The sequence below is a fragment of the Rhinolophus ferrumequinum genome, chromosome 9 (assembly GCF_004115265.2).
Source record: "Rhinolophus ferrumequinum isolate MPI-CBG mRhiFer1 chromosome 9, mRhiFer1_v1.p, whole genome shotgun sequence".
Classification (NCBI taxonomy): Eukaryota; Metazoa; Chordata; class Mammalia; order Chiroptera; family Rhinolophidae; genus Rhinolophus; species Rhinolophus ferrumequinum.
In genome coordinates, this window is record NC_046292.1 from 17,222,749 (window position 1) to 17,248,213 (window position 25,465).

Consider the following 25,465-nt stretch of genomic DNA (forward strand, 5'->3'; position numbering starts at 1 on the left):
GCCGGGACTCATGGCACGGAACTTCCTCACTCCCTTCCACTGATCTGTAACTACAGAGGTGCCGAAGCGGGTCCAATCGCTTGTGACCCCTTCATCCTCACAACAACCCTCGCACAGAATATCATGTGGACTTTGGCACCACATAGACCTGGGTTCAAGTTCTGCCTCTGCGACTCTAAGACCTTATATAATCTCTACGCCTTAGGTTTGTGTCTGTAAAATGGGAACGATAATCCTTTACTGTAAGGATTTACTGAGATCAATCTGAAAAGACTTATCACAGTGCCTGGCAGGGAGTGAGTACAATGAATATTAGGTATTATTATTATTATTATTAACGAGGAAACTGAGGTTCAGAGAGGGAAAATGGTTTCCCAAGAGACATAGACACATGAGGGATCCAGGCAACAAACACATATCTCTGAGTCTACATTCTGGGCCCTTGTTATTCAACAGCCCTGCGTGATTCAGCCTTTAGAGTGAACTTGGGCACTCTGGTTCAGACACTTTCTGAATGGAGAAGTGGCTAATGACCGAGGCAAAGGACTCAACCCTACTGCAAATGGTTGGCCCCCCAGACAACAGAGGCTCCCAAACTCCTGGTCTCTGATCTCTGCCTTGGAACATTCTCGGGCCAAAATAAATGTGGGAACCCTCCGGGGGATTCTTGGAGCTAGAAGAAAATCCAAGATGTCGCCCAATGTAACCCAGTCCTTCCAGGCAAAACCACACCAAAACCATCCCGACAGATGCTAATTAGATGAATGGTTTTAAATTAAATAATGGGAGATGGGAGGGGAGAAGAGTGCCAAGGATGTTTGGAACAGAAACGCCATCCAGAGAAAACAGTGGTGAAGACCAGGAATTCCTTGAGCTCATACCAAGGAAGCCAGGACACAGGTAGGGGCTCATTGCCACCCAAAGGGCTGACAGTGAAAATGCAGCCTCACATGGCCAGCAAGGTCCGTGGCCTGAGCCCCTCAAGTCTCAGCCAGGCTGCCGGTCTCTCCCTTCCCCATGGGTTCTTAAACAAAACAGCCCCGTGAAACCTCCCAGCCCTCCTGCTGGTGGTCTCTCCAGCCTCATCTCCCTCCCCTCCCGCCTTCAGTTCTTGGAACACACTGTACTTTCCATCTCCCTTCTTGGCCTTTGCAACTGCTGTTCCCTCTGCCCAGAACACCATTCCCTTATCCCACTTACCACCCCTGATCCCAGCTTACCAACCCCTTTGCTTCCTAGAGGACTGGGCTTGAGCCTGAGAAGCTATTATATTTACCACCCCCATCCCAAAAAGGCATGGCCTCTTCCCTGTGCCTTCCCACCTCAGCCCAGGGCATGTCACTGCTGCCCTCTACCCACGAGGCTGGAGGCTCCTGGCTGGCAGGGCTTGTGGCCACCTTGTCACAACTGTATCCCTCAGACGAAGCCCTGAGCAGTTGACACTTCACAAATATTTAGTGGGTAAAAGAAGTTCCCATAGGTGAACCCAATTTCCTATAGGTGAACCATCCCTTCAGTTTTTGAGGCTGAAATAATGAGAAGGGGGTATCTAATATGCCCTTGAGGTCTGTAAATAATTATACAACAGACATTTATTAAATGCTTCCATGTTCTACACCCCATGCTAAGTGTTTTACCCTCCCTGTCTCAGTTAAGGGCACACAACCCCACGAGCCAGGGGCTGCTCCTACCTCTAGGGTGGAGAAATGAAGATCAGAGGGGTTGAGTAACTTGCCTGAGATCACAGAGCCTTGACTTGACTGTGGGTGGGCCTGGCTGTTGCTATGGCACCAGCCTCTCCCCCTGAAACACACCTCAGAAAGCCCCTCGGGTGTAACTTGAAACCGAGCCTGCGGTAAAGTCAGCCCATTTCCTCTTCTCACATCTCAAGCCCAGATGGGGTCTAAGTGACACTTATCTCATCCCAGTCTTAGAGCTAGAGAGTCCAGCAGAGCCCTGGGAACTGGAACTCCCTGAGGACAAAAGGCAAGGGGAAGTGACCACTGGCCCGAAAGGAGCTTGGTCTCCTGGGTTTGAAGGTGCCGTCTGGCCCCAGCTGCCACACATCTCATGACAGTAAAGCAGAAGTCTCAAAGACAGGGAAGGAAGCTGTGGCAGAGAGCTGACATCACAGGTTAGGCGTCCTCCTGTCTGAGGACAATAAGAACTAGCCAAGGCTGCCTCCTCCATGCAGTCTTTCCTGATTCCACACTTGTCATTGAGTGTTACGTGAGCCCCCATAGCGGTTTGCTGGTACCTGTGCTATGGCCCTGCCCTGGCCTTGTGTGTACCTTGTGGCCCTGCTACAAACAGCTCTGCCACTACTTACTTAACCTCTCAAGTGCTCACTTACCTCATTTGCAAAAAGGGATTGTTAATAGCACCTGCCCCATGGGGCTGTTGGAAGGACTATGTGTGTGTATATACTCATATAGATGAGTACAGATAATATGTGTGTGCGTGTGTAAATGCTTAGAACAATTCTTGGCATATAGTAAGTGTTTAATAATCATCACCTGTTGTTATTAATGTCAATATGATTATGGTAATATGCCAGGAAAGGACATCATTTGCAATGACAGGGTGTAATGCCTTATAAAATCAAGCCGAGATTCCCAAACACAGGTCTGTGAAACAGCCTCCAGGAGACCTTCCTGGGGCATTTCTTAGAGACAGATCCCCAGGTCTCACTCCTGGACCTACCGACTTTGAGTCTCTGAGATGGAGCCCAAGAATTGATATTCTTACAACCTGTCCCTATGACCACAATGGTCAGCTGAGTTTGGGACCCACAGAACCAGACCAAATGGGCCAATGGAGGAGTGGGCTCTGCTGTGAATTCCAAAGTGGGGGAGGGTCCCTCCTTCCCTTTCCCCTCCATCCCTCCCTTCCTTCCTTTTACTCATCAGCATCTTGAACTGTTCTCTGCAGCAATTTCTCCAGAAGAACTCCCAGAATACATTCTTTCTGACCATGTGAATCCTGAGGATTTCCACCCACTAAATGTCCTTGAGAAGTTCATTTTCCATGCCTTATGGAAAATAAAGGTTTTGCTACACATATGACTTGTGTACACTGGATTGCGGGGGCCATGTCTGATGTACCAGAAAGATACCTAGAGAGCATCTAACCTCTCTTTTTATAGCTGAAGAAGCTGAGGCCCAGAGAAGGTATGTGATTTGTCCACGGTCACACAGCAAGCAACCAGAGTGAAGACTACAGCTCAAGTCTCTTGCCTCCTGGCCACTGTCCTTTCCACTGCAACAGGCTCCTGTTCTAAATACCAGAGGATCACTCATTTACATACCAATTATGAGGGTCTGAGTTACAGACCCAGAGACACCAACACCAGCCAGAGTTCTCCTGATGGACACAACTATCAGATGACATGGCATAGTTTAAGTTACTATAGAGGTTGCAAATAATAAAAGGACTTGTATCAATAGGCAAACGGTACAATCCCAAGGCATCAGTTTGGCCTAAGCAGGTACTGTTTACTGACAAGCAGGACCTCCCAGAGGGACAGAGCCTGCTGTCTTGGACAGAGAGCTAAGCCCAGTGGGGTGGACCAGACCTGGTGTGCGACCAGAACTGTCCGTCAAAACTGCCTGAGATTTCACTGAAGAGTACATGCAGATGGCAAATCAGCACATAGAAAGATCTTCAACATTATTAACCATTAGAGAAATGCAACTTACAAACCACAATGAGATCACTACACACCTGTCAGCATGGCTAAAATCAAAACTAGTGACATCAAATGCTGATACGGATGCAGAGAAACTGAATCACCCATCGCTCACTGATGGGAATGTAAAGGGGTACAGCCTCTGTGGAAAACATTTTGGCAGTTTCTTTAAAAACGAAACATGCAATTTGCACTCCTGGGCATTTTTCTGAGAGAAATGAAACTTACATCCACACACAAAATAGTTGTACATGAATGTTTATAGCTGTTTTACTGGTAACAGCCAAAAACTAGAAACCATCCAGATGTTCTTTAATGGGTCAATGGTTAAACAAACTGGTATATCCATAGCATGAAATACTACACAGCCATGAAAAATGAACTGTTGATACACATAACAACCCAGACCAAACTCCAGAGAATTATGCTGAGTGAAACAAGTCAATACCCAAAGGCTAAATACTGCATGATTCCATGTGTATAATATTCTTGAAATGATAAAACAATAGACATGGAGAACAGATTGGAGGTTGACAGGGGTTAAAGAGGGGCGGGGGGCAGGAAGCAAGTGTGTGTGGTTAGAAAAGGGAGCAGGAGGCATCCCTGTGGCCATGGAAGTGTTCTCTATCTGGCCTGTCTCAATGCCAGTATCCTGGTGGTGACTTTGTACCATAGCTGCACAAGACGTTACCAGTGTGGGAAACTGGGGGAGAGGGGTACAGGGGATCTCTATTATTTCTTACAACTGCATGGGAGTCTACAACTCAAAATGAAAATTTAATTTAAAAAAACAAAACAAAACACCCGTGAGCCCTTTTCAAAGCGCACACCGGAGTTGAGAGTCTGATTCAACGGGTGTAGCATGAGGCCCAGGTGTGTGTTTTCATGGAGTCTCACAAGCATTGAAAATCACACAGTTAAATGGTTTCTAAAGTCCCTTCACCTAAAAATGTAACATTTCATGTGAAAATATATCATAATCCAAACATCCTATGGATTTGGTCTGGAACTACTGCCTCCTCTCTCTCATACACACACACACACTCACACACACACTCGGAGTCTCCCCAGCAGAAAGGAAGATGAAGCTCTGAAAGATAGAATCAGGGTATGGGGAGGGGGTGACCAGAGAGGGGGCGCTCTCTCTTTCATGGTCCAAGGACTCCCCACCCCAGACTCTCAGTTGGGCACAGCTAATAGCCACGGTGGCTGGGGTGGGATTAGAACCCGACTCTCTGGCTCTGCCCTAGGCAGCTCACTGTGCTCTGGGCAGCCCCCCTGTACATGTCAGAACAGTTGGAAATGGTTCTAATTATAACCAGGAAGTTTTTAAGCCTGTGGGTAGAAAGGAATGCCATTTCATGTAATAGCTGTTACTGCACACAATGACCCCCCCACCAAGTGTTCTTGGCCCAGTTTTTGAGGGTGACAAATGGTGCCCCACCAGCACAGATGGGAGCCTTTATCACGCAGGCGAGAAACCCCAAGTCTCTGGAGAAGAACAATAGCGGGAAAGATCTTGGGGAGGACAGTGGCTCTCTGTGTCCCTGGGAGTAACTGGATAGCTGGGGGTGGGGGGGTGGGGGGGTTGTCCTTCCCCCTTCGTAATTAGTCAATTAATTATTTTCTTCTCAATGCTAATGAATCACCAAGACTCTTTCAGGGAGAGAAGTAATCAGAGACGTTTCACTGCTTGGGGCCCCACAGCCTCCCGCTCCCTTCCGCCCTCACTGCCACCCTGAGCTCAGAGCTGTGAGCTTCGGCTCCTGAGCCAGCTAACTTCACAGCTAATTCACAGCTAACTCCAGAGCTCTTGGGCAGGAAGCTGAAGCACCAAACTGAGCAAGGTTCCAATTCTTCCTCCTAGGGTGGCCGGCATAGCCCCAGCAGCAGCCCAACCACAGGGTACTGCTTCAGACGTTACTATTTCCTTCTTCCTGGCATGGCCAGCAGTGCCCTTAACTGCCAGCATCAATGTCAGGAATCGCTACAGGAGGCCTGGAAATAGGCATCTTCATCTACCATTGGCCAGCTGTCTGACTCTGAGGAAGTCATTGCCCTTCTCAGAGCCTTCCAGAGTTTCTGTGTCCACTGAACTTTCCTCACAGGGTTCTTCGGAGGATTAGAGAAGGGGCTGCCCAGTACCTGGGTACAGAGTGGGTACGCCACAAATAACAGCCACAGAGGTGATGGAGATGGTGTACTTCCAACCTCCCAGACCCCAGAAGCTTCTTTGTAGGTTCTCTGTGCAGTTCAGCTCTTCACAGCTTGGACCTCAATGCCATGTTTCCCCAAAAATAAAATAAAACCTAGCCGGACAATCAGCTCTAATGCGTCTTTTGGAGTAAAAATTAATGTAAGACCCATTACTATATTATATTATATTATATTATATTATATTATATTATATTATATTATATTATATTATATTATATTATATTACATTATATTATACCAGGTCTTATAGTAAAATAAGACTGGGTCTTATATTAATTTTAGGTCTTATTTTTGGGGAAACACGGTAGGTTCGAAACACCCAATAGACATTCACTATCATATTCTCAAAGAATAGACAAGGAGTGTGGGGAAAGTCTCCCAGAGGTTGCTGAGTGATAAGCACACAGTAGCAAACGACATCCGAGCGCAAGAGGATGCCAGTATTGTCACAGGGGGAAGAAACTTGGAATGAAATCCACTAAAACATTAGCAATGGCTTGATGGCATGCCTGGGTGATGGCATGATGGCAGTGGAGGGGACGACAGGAGTGGTTCCTTTCATCATTACCCTTCTAACACTGATGAAATTTGTACCATGAACATTTAAAACCCATAAAAATACCATTTTATGTTTATATGCTACATAAATGTTTTTACATTATGTATAACATAGAAAAGCTACCTAACTTTAAAATCTTTCAATGGAATTGTTTAGGACCACAGAGTCAATTCCTGTCATTCACGCACTCTTCCGGAATGCTCTAAATGCTGGGGGTGACAGGTACAGGGGTGAAAGAGACCCCATTCTGACCCTCAGGAAGTTTGACAGCCTACTAAGAAAGGAACCACAGATGTTATCGAAGAAGTCCAGGCAAAGTGGTCCGGGAATCTCACAGCAGGAAGATCAAGGAGGGCCGCCTAGAAGAAATGCTCTCCAGGCTGGTTTGGGAAGGACAGAGCTGTAGGATTGGGACACGTCGTGCTCTTTCACCCGACTGTACCCAAAACCGGGGCATCAGTTAGGGCAGAAAAAGATAAGTCTCCTGCTCCCTAACTTTCTACCACCTGCTCTTCTCTGGACATGGCACAGAAAAGGGACCCTCTCTGGCATCTCACAGAACCATGGGACCATAGTGTGCTAGAGGCAGAAGGGTCCCTTAGAGATCATGGAGTCGAATGTCCTCACTATATAAATGAGGAAATTAAGGCCCAGTGAGGGGAAGGGTCTTTCCTCCAACGTCTCCTGATTTTCCATCCAGAGAACCAGCTAGCCTCACATTCAAGGGCAGACTCAGCTTCTCACACCACCGCGATGCAGGGTACATTTTCCAGAAGGAAATGACAACAGCAGCACCACGACCCCATGATAACTGCTTTGGGTGCTACTAATTCTTCCTTCCTGGTTGCCTTCCACACCCGCCAACAGCGATGTGGTGTGATACAAATAGCTACGGAGGTCCTGTGAATGAACCTTCATCTGCCTCAGTCCAGTACCTTAGAACCCTACACTCTGACTATGGGTTGGCCTGACCATCACCAAAATTCATCCTAAGAAAACTAACAGTGACTTCTACCTCCATCTCCCTCCACACATATAACAGAGTGCCCTCTCTTCCTGGCATACCCAACAGTGCCCTCTCTTGGCATAACCAAGAGCATAATGGTTAAGGACAAAGGCTTTGTAGCCAGACAAACCTGGGTTCAAGTCCCTAATCCACTTCCCACCAGCTGTCTGACCGTGGGTGAATTGCATAATTATTTGTGCCTTCTTTTCCTAATCTATGACATGCTTGTTTCACAACCCACAGGGTTGTTATGAGGATTCAATTAAATAATGTACATAAAGTGCTGAGCACTGTACTGTAAATTCAAGTCACTGGACTGTGAGCCTCAGGAGGGCAGGCAGGGCCTGAGTCTGCTTTGTTCACCCCGAAGCCCCAGGATTTAACAAAAAGGCTGGCTTTTAACAGAGGCTCTGTAAAATTTGATGAGTGAATGAATGAGGATGCTGGCCCAAATTAAAGATTCAATGCTTTAATAATTATATCTGACAGTGTCTTCTACTTGCACATTCAAAAACAATAATGTAAGAGAAAACCACCCAAAAGCTGATTTCACAGATTTTCACCAAAGAATTGCTAGCAGGGGAAAACAGGGTCTTGTGTTTCCAGCAGGATGTTATGTTAAACACTCTTTAGACCCTCTAACCAAAAAGCAGCCAAATATGCCAGCTTAAAAAACCAACCAAACAAACAAACTTTAATGTACCAATTAACTCTCAAAAATGCAAGGCATATTCACAACCAAAAGCTGACTGAATACTTGTTAATGATGTTCTGAAGCTACGTGAAGTACAGATCAAAGACAAAACCCAGAGCCCACCCCAGGTGAGGACTCTAAGAGAAAACCCCCTCCAAATAAAGCCATGACCCCCCCAAATTTACATATTGGTGTCAGCTGTATTAGAACAAAACCATCCTACTCTCTACTCCATGGGGACCATAAGGCAAATTGCTGATACTCAACATTGACAATGAGTGGAAGGGGGAAAAAAAAAACCCTCTCTTAGGATTGTACCTACAGGCCAACTCTAAAAAGAGGGTTTCTGGCCTGAATTCACTCTACGTGGCTAGTCCAAAAATGCCAAGCCAAGAATTTAGTTTAAAGAGGTCTCAAGAAAGCAATGACCACAGGCTCCTGGCACAAGTCAGTGCAACTTCACTCTGTAGGAATCCACCTTCAACACAATCTCAAAGATTACCCAAAGGTCAAATTCTGATACATGTGCTCACAGTCACAATTACAAAACACGTGAGAAAAACAGCCATCGTGAGGAAGAGTCAGCAGAAACAACAGGTAGTAGATCTAGACCCACAAATACCTCAAACTCTTGAATTATCAGACATCAAATTTAAAATAATTTTAACATATTTAATGACATTTTTAAAGCATATTGAAAATATAAGTGGAGTAAGTGTCTACAAAAGTGACTTCATGAATTTAAAAAAGAATTTCTAGAAATGAAAAATATGATGACTGAAATTTAAAACTCAGCAGATAAACTCAGCAAATTAAACACAGTTGAAAAAAGAATGAAACAGAAACCACAGAGGTGGAAAATACCAAAGAGAGATTAAGATACTTGGAGATTAGTGTGAAAAGTTGTAATTTGTACCTAATCATGATTACAGGAGAAGGGAGAAAGAATGGGGCAGAGGCAATATCTGAAGAGATAGTGGTCATTGAATCAGTCATTACATCTGAGAAATTTCCATAAATAATGAAAATAATCATTACAGATTTAAGAACATAAAGAAGCCCAAGCAGAATACACTTTTTTAAAAAAAATTAACACCTAATAGTGTTACTAGATTTAGAAAATAAAAATACAAGACTCCTACTTGAATTTCAGATAAACAATGAAGAATTTTTTTTTAGTATAAGTATGTCCCATGCAATATTTGGGACATACTTAAACTAAAACTTTGTTGTTTATCTGAAATGTAAATATAACTGGGCACCCTCTATTTCTTTTTTCCCTTTTTTTGTTTTTTACTTTTTTTTGGCAATTCTAACACCTAGACACATTATAATGAAATTGTAAAAAAAAAAAAAAAATACAAAGAAAAAGAGAAATTCATAAAAGCAGCCAAAAAAAAACAGACAGATGTCTTCTAAGTCAATGACAATTAGACCGACAGCTGACTTCTCAACAGCATCAAGAGATGCCAAAAGTCAGTGGAATAATGTCTTCCATGTGTTGGAAAAACATAACTAGAATCTATATATAGAGAAAATATCCTTTTAAATGAGACTAAAATAAAGACATTCTCAAACAAAAACTGAACAAATTTGCTATAAACAGATTCTTGTCTTTTAAAATGCTAAAGACTCCTTCAGGCACAAGAAAAGTAATCCCAGATGGAAGGTCATAGACACAAGAAGGAATGGAAAGCAAGGAAGATAGTGAATGTGTGGGTAAATCTAAGCAACATAGATTGACCAAACTATTAGTACCATGTGGGATTAAAAAACCAAAGTAGAGTTAAAATACATCACAACAATAGAATGGATGAGAGAGATGCCTGAAGTTTTAGTTTGCACTTGGGGGGCAAAGGATAATGGCAGCTTATTTTCAAATTTGACTAAGTAAGTTGACAGATGTTGAAATTTCTGAAGTAATAACTAAAATAATAGCAGTGAAGTATATAACATTCAAACAGATGACTAGGATAAAATGAGAAAAATAATCAGTCCCCCCAAAATGGCAAGAAAAAAAAAACAGAAAAGGCAAAACAAATAGAAAGGAAAAAAAATCCAAATTCCTGTCTTGTGGTTCTAAGACTAAGAACCCCCTTTCCTTGCTAGCTGTCAGCTTAGGACCATTTCCCACATTCTTTGGCTCATATCCCCTTCCTCTATATCAATAGCAGATCAAGCCTCTCTTACACTTTGAATTTCTCCTTCTTCTTTTTTTTCTTTCACTTCATCTCTCTCTGACTTGGCCAGTGAAGGTTCTCCACTTTTAAGGACTTATGTGCTTAGATTAGGCCCACCTGGAAAATCTAGATTACTCTCACCATCTCAAGATCCCGTTAATCATATCTCCAAAGTCTCTTTTGCCACATAAGGTAATATATTCACAGGTCCCAGAGATTAGGGCATGGACATCTTTGCCATGCCTGAGAGACCATTATTCCGACTATAGAGGAACATTCTATAATTGTTCTGAACCCTTCAAAAATGTCAATGTCATAAAAGCTTTTTTTTGTAAGGTTGGCGAACTTTTGTAGATTAGAGAAGAGTAAAGAGACAGGACAACAAAATGTATTTTAGTAGCGTAATGTGCAATACTTGATTGAATTCTGAATTTAAAAGAGATTAAAAAAACCAGCTATTACTATAAAGCTCACTATTATAACAATGGGAATATTTGAATATTGGCTTTATATTCAATAATGGTATTTTATCAATGTTAAATTTCCCAGGTGTGATCCTTGTAGTGTGATTATGTAGGAGAATGTCTTTGTTCTTAAGAAGTATGTGCTTAATTGTTTCAGGGTAAAGTGTTATGATATCTCTAATTTACACCAAAACTTTGAAAATAACAATGAGAGAGCTAACATAGATGTAGCAAAATGTTAATATTTGGTGAATCTAGGTAAAGGATGAATAAGTATTCGTTGTATTAGTCTTGCAATATTTGGTAGGCTTGAAATTTTTCAAAATAAAAAGTTGTGATAAAATTAATGCTAAGAGAAACAAGACTAACAAAACAAAAATTTCTGGGAAAACTAATTAAAAGAAAAAAGAAATCAACAATAATGAAAAAGATGACATAACTACAGATGGTGTGGAGATTTAAGGGGATAATAAGCAGATATCATAAAAAATTACATGCCAAGAAATTTTAAAGCTTAGATGAATTGTACAAATTCCAAGAAAAAAAAAGTACAGATTACCAAAAATGACTCAGGAAGAAACAGAAACTCTGAATAATACTAAAATCATTAAAGAATTTTGCTTCAATAAGAACCTTCCCACAAGGAAAAAGATCAAAATAGATTGTTTTATCAGCAAAATATTTGTAAAAAGTATTTTCAAGTTTATACAAACTACTCCAGAGTAATGAAAAAGAAAAACACTTCCCTACCTCAATTCTAAACCTATTCTAAACCATATTAAGGACAATATGAGAAAGAAAAATTACATGCCAATCTCACTCATAAACATAGACGAAAAATCCTAAATAAAATACGAGCAAACCAAACCCAGCAATGGGTAATAAAAAGGGTAAGAAATACATCAGAACACAGTTGTATTTATTTCAGGAATCCAAGGTTGTTTTAACATTTTAAAATTACTTAATATACTTCACTACATTGACAGATTAAAGAAAAAAATAATATGGTCATTTTTGTAATTCAGAAATTGTTTAATATAATTCAAGATCATTCATGATTTTTTTTTCAAAAGTTAGCAAGCTATAAGAGAAATCTCACAATTTGCTAAAAGGCATCTGGGAGAGAGAGAAAATGAGAAAGAAAATAAATGAATCCACCTTACATCATACTCAGTGGTGAAACACTGAAAGCATTTTCTTTAAGATCATGAACTGGATAGGGTCTCGTTATTGCCCCTTTAATCATCACTAAACTGGGGTTCCTGGCCAATGTATATATGCAATAAATAGGAACAAATGGTATCCAAACTAGAAAGAAAGAAAAAAATATCATTATCAGATATAGAAATAAAAAATTTAATGCAAAATATTAGAATTAATAAAACAGTGTTAAGAACGATTGCTGAATATATCAGCAATCTAAGGATTCAATGTCATTTCTAAATACTAGCAACACAATTTGAGAATGTTAGTTTTACAATACACTACAACAGAGTCAAAACTTACAATTAAAATTTTGCATCAAAAATTTTAAATTAAAGACTTTCAATTGAAAAAATTTAATTTTTAATGCTAAAATTAGCATAAAAAATGTAAAGCACCCAGAACTAAATTGGGCAAGGCCTCTGTAGAGAACATAAAGAATATTTAAATAAATGGAGAGTGATAACCATAGGTAAAAAGACACAATAAAAAATATATATCAGTTTTTTCTCAATTGATTAAACCCTCAGTAGAATTCTTTTTGTGGAACATACAGGCTCATTCTAAAATATATGTGGAAGTACAAAACACAAAGACACTTCAAAAGAAGAACAAAATGGGGGCATGTCATTAAAGATATCAAAAATTATTTTAAAGCTATTCACTACTAAGATAATGAAATATTACATGGGAATAGACAAAATGATCGATGGAAGGAATAGAGAGCCTAGAAATAGACCCGCACATATATCAACATGAGTTACGAACAACTTGACATTGTAGATCAATCAATGAGAAAAGGATGGACTCTTCAATAACTGCTGCTGGGACACTTGGTTATATATATGGGAGAGGGGAATGAAATTGAATCCTTACCTCACACCATACACTGAAATCAGTCCCAGGTAGATGAAAGACTTATAAAGATTGTTAGTGGATAAAAGAGGATAATTTTTCATGACTTTGAGATAAGGGGATGACTTTCTAAACAAGACATAAAAGAACTTACCTTAAAGGAAAGGAATGGTAAGTTTAGTTACATTAAAATAATAACTTCTTTTATCAAATGACATAAAGAGAGTCAGAAAAAAAGCCACGAACTAGGAAAAGATATATGCCATCCATAGTCAGAATAACATCAAGAACTCCCACAAACCAAGAAGTGAAAGACAAACCAATCCAATAGACAAAAGATTTAAAGCAAACACTTCACAGAAGAGGAAACCAAATGAGTAATAAACATGTAAAGACATCCAACCTCATCAGTATTCAGGAAATGCAAATTAAAACTGTAATGTGTTTCCAAATTTGGAGAATCAAAAAGTTCAATCTTGGGGTGGTGAGGTGGCTCAGTTGGTTAGAGCGCAGTGCTCATAACACCAAGGTCACAGGTTCGATTCCCACATGGGCCAGTGAGCTGTGCCCTCCACAACTACATTGAAAACAACGATTTGACTTGGAGCTAACGGGTCCTGGAAAAACACACTTTTACCCAATATTCCCCAATAAAATTTTTTTTAAAAGTTTAATTATATTAAGTGTAATTAAAGTTTGTGGGACAATACAAGGTTAAACAAAGGTGGTCATAGGATACCTTTGCTTGATTCCTGATCTTAAAGAGAACACAGATACTGCTGGTGGAAGCGTAAATTGGTACAAGCCTCTGAAAACAATGCTCCATTATATAGAAAAGTTGACAGTGTGTATTCTCTATAAAGCAGCAATTCCACTCCTAGCTACTTAACTCTAAGAAACTTGTTCCTGTACCACAGAAGATGAACAAAATGCTTATAGCAGCACCATTTGTAATAGGAAAATCTGGAAATAACCAGAAAGTCGGTCAACTGTAGAATGCATAAATAAACTGTGAGATATCCATAAGGCAGAGAAAATAAATGAATTACAACTACGTGCAGCTACACAGCTGTATCTCAGGAACAAAATGCTGAATACTAAAAGCAAGTCACAAAAGAATACAAGATCCCATTTTTACAAAGTTCAAAAATGCAAAAAGCAGGCAATATTTATTCTCAGAAACATATTCATCTGGTGAAATTACCTCTGAGGAGTGAGGTTAGGGAATGAGATCGAGAGGGTGGCACACAAAGGACCTCAAAACTAATTGTATAGTTATTTTTCTTAAACTGGGTAGTAGGTAATGGGGAGAGAGAGAGGAGACCATGTTAGTTCGCTGATGGGAGTTCTGCAGGCCAGTCCTCATCAAAAGGAGGGGAGAAGGGTCATGGGTTCCCTTCACTGGGGGTATTGGGAGGCAGAGATGAGGAAACTTGGAAGAGACATGAGAAGAGAGACAGGAGAGTCTGGCACAATGGAAAGTGTGGAAGGCAAGTTTGTAAGGAAGCAGGAAATGGAAAGGTCAACATTAATTACCCATTAGGGTCTTTAACATATATAAACTCAATCCTTAATGATCCCATCAGAGAGGCATTATACCCATTTTGCAGATGAGGCAACTGACATTCACGCTACTTTACCGACTCATCTTCAAGCTCTCAAATGCCCCAAGGCTAAGAGAGCTCTTCTCCACCTATACTCACTTCTGGATGCTTTCACCCAATCCACAGCTCTAAATGTCATCTGTCCACTCATGACCTTCACATTGATAGTCCAACCAGACCTCTTCTGGAAACTACCGTCTGGTAGCCCCAGCAGCCTGCTCAACCTCCACACTTGGATGTGTCCAAATGAGAACACTTGATTGTTCTCAGGATTAGGGAGGGCTTCTCTGACTCTTCCCCATCTCAGCAAATGGCAGCATCAGGTCAAAATTCTTGGGCAATCCTGTCTTCCTTCATGCTCCTCATTTAATCCAGGTGCAAATTCTGTGAGCCCTTTCTTTAAAATAAACCTTGACTCCAGCCACGTCTCACCCTTCACCATGTCCTGCCTGGTCTAAGGCCCCGTGATCCCTCACCTGGACATTAACACACAACAAATCTTCCAGCGTCCATCCACTCTGAACTCCCTTTCCATCCATTCTCCACCCAGCAGCTAGAACGATCGCTCAGTATGTAATCCATCTGGGTGGTGGTTACAAGGATGTGTTCACTTTGTAGACATTCACTGAATTTTAGGCCTATTATTTGTGCACTATTTTGTATGGATTTTATGCTTTAAGAAAAAGTTCACTTCGGTTTCCTCCCCCGCTTCCTCTCCCTCTTTTCTTCCCTTTCTTTCCCTTTCTGAACAATTTAGTTCAGAACAAGAGCTACTAGGTACGGTGGGGCCAGGCAAGGGCAGATGTGGAGAGGAACAACAGGTGAAGAGTGGCCTGGAGTGAGGTGTCAGAGCCTGGGTGGGGTGAGGAGGACGTGCTCCTGAGGAGGCAGCGCTGAACAGGTGCTGAAGCCCCAGCAAGGTAAGGGAGGCTGTCACACAGGGGCAGGGATGGCCCAGCACTGGGTGTTGGAGACCTGTTGGGTAAGAAGGGCATTGCCATAGGTGTGCTGCCAGGGGCAGGCAGAGGGGCATAGTGAGGAGGACGGACGTCTGTAGAGCAGGGCAGACCTGACTAGGGTGAAATAAATAAAATGTAATGAGATTCCTAGGAGCACCTGCCACCACTCCCACCCAAAATAACAATCACACCTAGGGTACAGATCTCAGTTTCTAACTACATTCCCCACTAAAAAAAAATAGAAAAAAAGAAAAATAAATAAATAAATAAAGAGGTCCTTGGAGAAATGGCCTGTTCTAGTGCTGGAGCAGGAAAAGCAGTACAAGAAGAGCCTGGAACATCTTGTTGTACCAGAAAGTAGAAACACTCCAAGATAGACAAGGGAATGTTATAAGGATAGAAAGCAGCCTAAAGGGACTTTCTCAGTGGCTTAAGTTAGGAGCAAGTTGATATCAAAATAAATAATCACATTAATAGCACATCAACAGGCAGAAAAATCACATGATCTTATTAATAGATGCAGAGAGAAAATTTGACAAAATCCAACACCCAATCATGAGAAAAACTCTCAACAAACTAGAAGTAGAGCGGCATTTTCTCCACTTGATAAAGAACATCTACCAGAAAAAGCCACAGCTAACATACTTAACGGTGAGAAACTTTCCCCACTACGATCAGTCAATAAGGCAAGGATGTTCCCCTCACAACAGCTTTTCAACATCAGGCTGGAAGTACTGGTTAATGCAATAAGACAAGAAGAGGAAATAAGAAGCACAAAGATTGGGAAGGAAGAAATAAAACCGTGATTGTGTATGTAGACAATTCAAAAGAATCAACCAAAAAAACTTCTGAAACAGCAGCTTTATTATTCATAATTGCCAAAATTTGGATGGATAAACTGTAGTCCATCCAGACACGGGAATATTATTCAGCACTAAAAAGAAATGAGCTATCAAGCCGTGTTCTCTCCTCCCTGGCCTGCCAGCACTTTGTTCCTCTCAGAGGACCCTGGTGTAACTGGTGTCTAGAGCATGCTTTCTGAGCTAGTCAGTGCATATGCAAGTATGCAGGTAATACATCTGCATATGTACATGTGTATGATAGCATGAATATTTACTGTTCTGCTCCTTGCCTTCAAAAAAAAAACACAACTTTTATTTTGGAATATATTTTATATTTATACAAAAGTTGCAAAGGTAGTACAAAGAGTTCCTGTACACCTTTCACCTGGTTTCCCCTACTGTTAACATCTTATGAATACATTTGTATGGTCCATTTTTCACACTGCTGTTATCCAAACTCCATAGTTTATTCTAATTTCATTAGTTTTCCCCTAATGTCCATTTCCTGTTCTGGCATGCCATCGAGGACAACACATGGTATAGCATTGTCATGTCTCCTTGGCTTCTTCTAGTCTGTGACGACTTCTCAAACGTTCCTTGTTTTTGATGACCTTGACAGTCTTAAGGAATACTGGTTGGGTTCCTCTGAGAGGAACAAGGTACTTGAAGGGCAGGACACTGCATGCCCTTTTCTACCTTTTGAATTCTGAATGTGAATGGTTAAAAATCAAGTGTTTTGTGCTGCTTTTTGGCAGCACGTAGGAAATCTGACAATTAAGTTCGTGAACTTGTTGCAACAATGTCGCTAACCTTTTTTGAGATCAGAGGGATTGTTCATTATGAATTTGTACCAACTGGACAAACAGTTAACCAAGTTTACTATTTGGAAGTGCTGAAAAGGCTGCGTGAAAAAGTTAGATGACCTGAACTTTTCGCCAACAATTCATGGCTCTTGCATCACGACAATGCACCAGCTCACACGGCACTGTCTGTAAGGGAGTTTTTAGCCAGTAAACAAATAACTGTATTGGAACACCTCCCTACTCACCTGATCTGGCCCCCAGTGACTTCTTTCTTTATCTGAAGATAAAGGAAATATTGAAAGGAAGACATTTTGATGACATTCAGGACATCAAGGGTAATATGACAGCAGCTCTCATGGCCATTCCAGAAAAAGAGTTCCAAAATTGCTTTGAAGGACAGACTAGGCGCTGGCGTCGGTGCCTAGCTTCCCAAGGGGAGCACTTCGAAGGTGACCATAGTGATATTTGGCAATAAGGTATGTGGTGCTTTTTCTAGGATGAGTTCGCGAACGTAATTGTCTGACCTCATATACAAAAATTGGAACGATATAGAGAATATTAGCATGGCTCCTGTGTAAGGGTGACATGCAAATCTGTGAGGTGTTCCATACTTTTTAGTGTTTAATGGGTATAGAGTGTCAGTTTTACAAGATGAAAATGTTCTAGAGATCTATTGCACAACAATGTAAATAACTTAACTATACACTTAAAAATGGTTAAAATGACAAATTTAATGTTACGTGTTTTTTTACCACAACAAAATAAAAGTGCTCTGATGCAAAGGTGACAAAATGTTGATATCTGTTCAGAAATGGATACCCAGATTCTCTAAATAATTATGTTCTGTAATTTTCTGCAAATTTGAAAATTTTAAATCTCTGGCAAAGGATTCTGCATGCACAAAGGCCCTGAGGCAGGATGAAGCATAGCCAGTATGAGTTGGAAAACAAGGAGCAAAGGACAAGATGGCACAGGATGAGAGAAGTAGGTGGGGACTTCATCATAGGGCCACAGAAGACAACACCCTTCCCATACATTCCAGAGGCTCCCACCCCTGCCAGCCTACAAACCGTTCCTTCCTCAAGCACTAAGAGGGCTCCTGAGGCACCTCCCAAGTCACCAGTGCCAGTGCCTTCCCAGGCCCTGCTGTATTCTAAACATGACAAGCTCATTGTTTCCCTTCTCCTAAAGGCTGCTTTCCCCCCCAAGAGGCAGTTCTGAGCCTACAGGTTTCTGTGGGCGGATGCCCCAGGGCAGGGTTCACAAAGACACCACTGTCTGGGGCACCATCCTGGCCCAGCAGAGCAAGATCCTTGCCTGATCCTCCAGCTTCCACATCAAAGAGGAAAGATCAAAGCTCCTGCCAACAGCCCACAGTACACAGCCTAGCCCTGGTTCCGGGGTAGCTCTCCTGTGGCGCATTTCACCCTCTCGGAGGTGAAGAGGGACGTGGAGGCAGGACACTGGCGCTAGCTGGATGCCCATTAGACACGCCAAGCTACGAGGCAGCAGCATCTCTCATGTGTACCACACTTTACAGCGTACAGCACGGCACGAGGAAGGCAAGGCCAGTATTGATGGGTATGCTTAGGACAGGTAATGAAATGGAATCAGGGTGTGTCGAGGTCACACAGCGGGCCAGAGGGTCCAGACCCTCAGGCTCCCTGTCCAGCACCCTCCCAGAAACACAAGAAGGCTTCCACTGCAGGAGTGGCAGTCTAACTAATGAAGACACTAGGGCCCGGCTTCCCAACTACACCAATTAGTAGCTGGGATCTTTGGGCATATGATGGCCTCCTGACCTTGACCTCCCAAAGGTGCCAAGTGCAATGTCTGGCATGTTCAACCGACAGTAGCTCTTCTTACCACGACTCCCTAGAAACAACCCACCAGAGAGTTGTTACTTAACAGCCAAGACTTACGCTGGTGAGCATTGCAAGGGCTGACACAGGAAGAGGAGTGAGGGTAGCAGAGGGGCAGAGCACCCCCTGGGCAGGCCCAGTGTAGCAACTGCCTCAGGCCTCCAAGAGGACCCTCTGGGATAGACCCCCAGCCCCACCCCGAGAGTCACCAGCTTTGCTGTGATTAAATGCAATCAGAGCCACTGAGGAAGCGGTGGCAGTCAGGAGACCTGGGGTCCAGTCTCCATGCTGATCATAATACCCCATGTTACTCTGGGTGAGTCACTTCTTCTGAGTCTCATGTTTTTTGCATCAGCAAAATGAAGAGTCTGAACTTAATGAAATTGAAGTTCCCTTCAAAACTAAGTTCCTATGAATGTATTTTATTCCCAAATTCCTCCTAAAAGAAATGGATAGATAGATAGAGATAGACGGACGTATGAGTGGATGGATGGATGGATGATAGACTAAAAAAAAAAAAAAAAACTAGTTAGTTAATATCCTCTCTTAAGACAGACTCCTGAAAAAAGAAAATGAAGGAATGAAAGGAGGGAGGGAGAGAGGAAGGGAGGGAAGGAGGGAGGGAAGGAGGTTGGTTGTCATTTGGGGTATTCAGGGACCAGCAAGTAAAAGGTAAGACCTACAGGGCTTTTTATGTGGCTGGTGCTCCAGGAACCATGATAAGGCTCAGAGACTCAGAACTCAAAAATGACCAGTATGCATTTTTCTTTCTCCCTCCCCACCAGGATAAGGCCTGCCCTGTGACTCTAAGAATCCAGCCTTATGTTGTGTTTGGATTGTAATCTGTTAGAAGCCCCTCTTATTACAACCAGGCCTACGAGAGAAAGCTAGACCTAGATAGAAAGTCAGGAGCATTCTCACTAACCCAAGAGGCGACTCATTTTATAAGACACAGTATAAGACTAGTGAAATACAATATGATTTTAATGAACTAAGTATCCTACAGATTATAATGAACAATGCAATGTCTCCATGTCAGTATTCCATCTCTACTGTGAACCACCATCTTGAATGTCTAACTCGCTCCTGGGCATCTGAATAACAATTGTCATCTCAGACTTGTCTAAAATTCATCTCCCACAGCCTTCCCAGCTCAGTAAGGGGCCATTCTAGTCTTCCTGATAATAGGACTAAAACTTAGGAAGCTTCCATGGCCCTTTTTTAATCCCACTTATTCGCAAGTGCAATGGTTAATTTTATGTGTCATCTGGACCGGCTGCAGGGTGCCCAGCTTAAACATTATTTCTGAGCGTGTCTGTGAAGGTGCTTCTCCCCTATTATGTCTGGGCAGACATGTAATCCGTTGAGGGCCTGAAAAGAACAAAAGGCCGAGGAAGAAGGAATTTGTCCTTTTTTTCCTGCCTCGCTCTTTGAGTTGGGACATCTCATCTCATTTTCTCCGGCCCTCAAACTGGGATTCACACCCTCAACTCCCCTGGTTCTCAGACTTGGAATGAATTACAACACCAGCTTTCCTGGGTCTCCAGCTTGCAGACGGCAGACCGTGGGAATACTCACGTGAGCCAATTCCTCATAATAAATCTGTGTGTGTGTGTGTGAGTGTGTGTATGTACGCACTATTGATTCTATTCCTCTGGAGAACCCTGACTAATACAGCAAGTCTGGCTGGTTTCACCTTTGCACAATAGCTAACACATACCAGATGTGCTATGTGCCAGGCACTGTTCTAAACATTTTCCATATTAAGTCATTTAATCTTCACAATAATTCTGTGAAGTAGGTACTCTTATCCCCATTTTACAGAGGAGGAAACTAAGGCACAGAAAGGTTTGTGCCTTAGTTTGAAGGCAGGCTGCGTGGTCCCAGTGTCCTAAACCACACTGCCTTCCAGGGACTTCCATTGCCTCCATCACCACAGTTCTGGCCCCAGGCACCACCCTCTCTCACCAGCCTCCTAATGGGACATCCTGCTGCCCTCTCATGGCACCCCTTACAAGTATTCTCAACAGAGCAGCAGAAAGCTCTTTTAAAAGGGAAGTCAGATCATGTCACACCTTTGTTCAAACCCTCCGGGGATTCTCATGCCACTCAAAGCCAAACCGGAAATTCTCACCATGCTCTGCCAGGTTCTATAAGATCCAACCTCATCTCCTCTCACTCTTCCCTTCTCTCCCTCCATGTCAGCCTCCTTGCTCGTCAAACACAGAGGCCTTTGCATTTGCTGTTCCATTTCCTCTGCCTGAAACACCCTTCCTCATTATCCACTGGGCTCATGCTATCACTTACCAGAGAAGTCTTCCCTGAAAACCCTACTTAAAACACCAACTGCCCCCCGCCATTGCCTCCACTCTTCCTATCTCCCTTCTAGGACATCTTCTCATCACAGCGTGCTCATCCTCTGACCTTTGGCCTGCCCACTTTCGACCTCCCCATTAGACAAAACCTTCCATGAGGGGAGAACCTGGGCTTGTTTGTTCACTGCTATATCCCTCAGGCTCAGAAGAGTCCCTTATAGCAGGTGCTTAATAAATATGTGTTGAATAAATGAATGAACACATGACTAAATGAAGCTCCTCAAGGTACAACAGCAGTCCTGTGGGAGTTCAGAGGGGGCACATTAGTCATGGCTGGGGATGGAAGCGTCACACTTCTGGGAAGGCGTCCTGGAGAAGTTGGGGTCTGAACTGGGCCAGCTGGCTTTGCAGAGGGATTTGAGTACAGCTGAGGAAAACATCTGCACCACCACAAGGAGGGGTCAATCAAGGTGGGCAGCAAAGGCTGGGGGTCCCCGAGGTGCTCTCCTTGGCTGACTGATAAACACCTGCAGGTCAGCCTTGCAGAATGCCTTCCAGTTTGTCCTTCAGCCACATCGCAAATGACCATATGTGGTAGACCTTCTTGGATGCCCATGAATAGTCAAAACTGTACATGTTAAATCTGTAAAGCCTCGGGTCTGCTGCTTTGGCCCCCGTGAGGAATTCCAATAATCTCTAGTAGGGGGAGATCAGAAAAATGAGACAAAATAGAACAAGGTGGTGTAAGAGAACACAGGATTAATGAAGGGGCACCCAGGACTGCAAGAGGCCAAAGTGAGAGAGAGGCCCAGCTGAGCTTGAGTGCTTAAGGAAGTCTCCATGGAGAAGATGCCACATGATCTGGGTCTTGAAGAATAGTCTGAATTCTGTGTCAATTAGAATGTGTTTGGTTGTAAGCAATAGAAAACCTGAGCAAAAATGGCTTAAGCCATAAGGACATTTATGTCTGTTTAATGAGTTCAAAAAAAGGCAGTCCCTGGTTCGTTTAAAGACTCTAAGAGGACCTTTGCCCTTTTTGCCTTTCTGTTCTGTCATCCTCAGCTGATCAGCTATCAGCTTTTAGCTGAATAATTATTGCTTCACAGTAGCAACATGGCTGCCATAGCTCCAGGCATTACCTCCTCCCACCACACTGTCCAAGACAGGAAAGGAGGCCCAAAAGTCCATCATGGATAAATAAATTGTGGTACATCCATAAAATGGAAACCCACAGCAATTAAAAAATAAAAGAATGAAGTATTCCTGCAAGAAACAGTATGGATAATGCTGTTTAGCAAAATACAGATATCAACAGGGGATATTGATAATGGGGAGGCCATGTACGTGTGGGGGCAGAGAAATCTCTTTACCTTCCTCTCAATTTTCCTGTGAACCTACAACTGCTCTAAAAAAAAAAAAAAGCCAAACACAAATGAAGACATACTGGGTGATTCCACTTATATGAAACACAAGAGTCGACAAAACTAATCTATGGTGATACACATCAGAATAATGGTTACCTCTGGTAGGAGCTATGGACTGGGAGGGGACATGATGGCACCTTCTAGGGTGCTGGAAATGTTTTATATTTTGATCTGAATAGCACTTACGTGGATATATGTGCAAAAACTCATCGAGATATGTGCACGTCACCGTGTATATGTTTACGAGTATATCTCAATTTTTTAAAAATTAAAGCATCGAGAGAGAGGAAAAGGGGCCACGGGGCATCCACCACATGGGCCTCTCTAATCAGGGTGGCAATTTTTTCCAAAGACTCCAGCAGCTTTCCCCAAAAGAACTGGGTCACACGCATACCCCAATACCCATCACCAGCCAAGCGGGATGGAAGTGCTGTGATCTCCCAAGACCAATCATAATCCAGCCCCTGGAACTGGGCATCCTATTGCTGGAATAAAACCAGCATTCAGTTACAAAAGAAGACCGGTGAGAGCTGTTGGGTGGGCAGCCAACAGTGTCTGCCACAACTGCAGTCAGCCCCAAGGAGCAGTGAAAGTCAGCTCAGTCAGGGAGCATAAAAGCAAAACTAGCTCCTACTCACTGGACACTCCCACACGCATGTGTTGTGCAAAGCACTTACATAGGTTCTCCTGCCTCTTCAAGATGGCGCCAAGTGAAGAAAGATGTGCAGAAATGATGAGAGGGCAAGGTCCAAAAATTATTGCCAGAAACCAACTATATGGGCAGGCTGGGATCTTACAGCAGGCTGAAAACTCAGGCAGCAGTTGATGTGAGACTTGGGGCAGAATTTCTTCTCTGGGAAACCTCAGCGTTTGCTCTTAAGGCTTTCAATTGATTGAATGATGCCTACCCACATTACCAAGGTAATCTCCTTTACTTACAGGCAACTGATTGTGGATGTTAATCACGTCTACAAAATTTCTTCACAGCAACACCTAGGTGGGTGATTAAATAACTGGGTGCTAGAGCCTAGCCAAGCTGACACTACACGGACTCTCAGCCTCAATTGTGCTGCCCTTGCGCTCTCTCCATCTTCCCAGTCCACCCCACCCCAACTCGCCATCCTCATGTGAGTTCAAATGGCCCCAGAATTAACTTCCAGACAGTGATGTTTCCACAGTCAAAATCTCCAGGGGGCTCACCCAGTAGGGTTCCACATTAGGGTAGGAGTGAAACGGAACCAGAAAGATGTTTCTGTCAAAAACAAGAAACGCTGACTTGGCCAAATCAGCCACAGAAACCTGAGAAAGAAAAGAAAAAACTTACTCCCCGGATCAGCTGACCTTTCTCTGGCTCCCTGGCGTTTTCTACTCCATGGATTCCTTGGTAGTCTCTGTCTCTCATAAACATATTTCTGTGATATATACTGTAAATCTGCTTCATTTGAAATTCACAGTTAATGACCTATTCCCTCGTATTCAGGAAACATAGTAAGGTTCCGGCTTTTAAAGGCCAGGAGTTTACTAGCCAGAATATGACAAGTATTACAAAGTATAGGCCTGCTCTAAAAGCACTTAAGAAACAGTCTCCGTCAGAAATTTCAAGAATACCTTCAAATAACATCATTTATCTGCCAAGAGGCCAAGAGGGTGGGGAGTGATGGTGGGCAGAGAGTAAATGCGTATTTGATCAAATCCATACTTTCAACTCCCCGAGGGAGGGATAAATATTTACTAACCCTTCTCACTCTACAAAGGTTTGTGTGCACACTTGTGTGAGCAAGGGGTGGGGGGGGGCATGCATGGGTGCAAGTGCGTGCAAACACATGTGTGCAGCAAAGCTCCATCCCTTCTGCCCACCCACCCCCATAGCGGACACAAAACCAACTTCGCCATAATCTGAACTCTATGATCAAAGAGTAATTTAATAAAATGAGTATCCCTGTTTTCGGGTTGACCCACTTAACTGAAATCCAAAGCCAGCTCTGGAGTAAATTGGGCTGTGAACAGATCGATTAGGCCCATCCGCACTTTCTCATTTTCAATAGAGTCAGGGCTTAACCAGGTTAATTTTTGTTAAACACATTACCCAGGTACTCTCCTCTTACCAGCCCAATGATTTTGTGTCGGGCCTGAAGGATTGTAATTGCAATCCAGCCAGACGCCAACTGAACAAGGTGATTGACTAAGGGCCATGGAGGAGGCCGGCCTCCTACCTGCAGGCCGCCTGGTGGGAACTTTCTTCCTTGAATTTTGTCCTGATTAACGGTGGTCCGAGGGTCTGGAACAAGGTGTTGGGTGGGAGGCCTTCCCTGGAGAGAACAGGATACTGCTGCCTTTGGATACCCATCCTGTGGTTCTCTCTAAGTCTGGGAGGGGGGTAACGAGGGCCTCTTTGTTCCACAGAACAGACTCAGGAGGGTTGGGCTTCCAGGAACCAGCTTGGGTGCTGCTGGTCCTTCTAAGTCATGCCCGTTCCCTGGTGTGTGTGACCCTCCTAAGTGTTGTGCAGGGAACACTCTGGCCTGACTTTCCAGTCTCCTTTGGACCTCGGGCCTCACCGGGACAGGCCCAGTGCTCCCACCTCAGGCCTTCTCTTCCCTCTGTTCTCTTCGGGCCCGACCTCCACATACTCTACGGTTGCCTCACCTGTGACCTGAGCAACTCACATCACATTTCCACATCCCAGGCCCCTTGTCTGCTGATTAGGTATGACAAGGACTCCTGCTCATAGGCTTGGAAAGACAAAGCCAGGGGAGCAGTCTGCCCAGGGCCAGGCACACGGTGAGCCTT

General features: G+C 43.1%; 1 non-coding gene across 1 annotated transcript; it reads left to right on the top strand.

The window, feature by feature from the left end:
• Window positions 1-17,585: 17,585 nt before the first annotated feature.
• Window positions 17,586-17,689, top strand: LOC117027922 (U6 spliceosomal RNA). The gene has a single exon (XR_004424035.1). It is a non-coding gene; the product is annotated as a U6 spliceosomal RNA (small nuclear RNA).
• The last annotated feature ends 7,776 nt before the right edge of the window (window positions 17,690-25,465 follow it).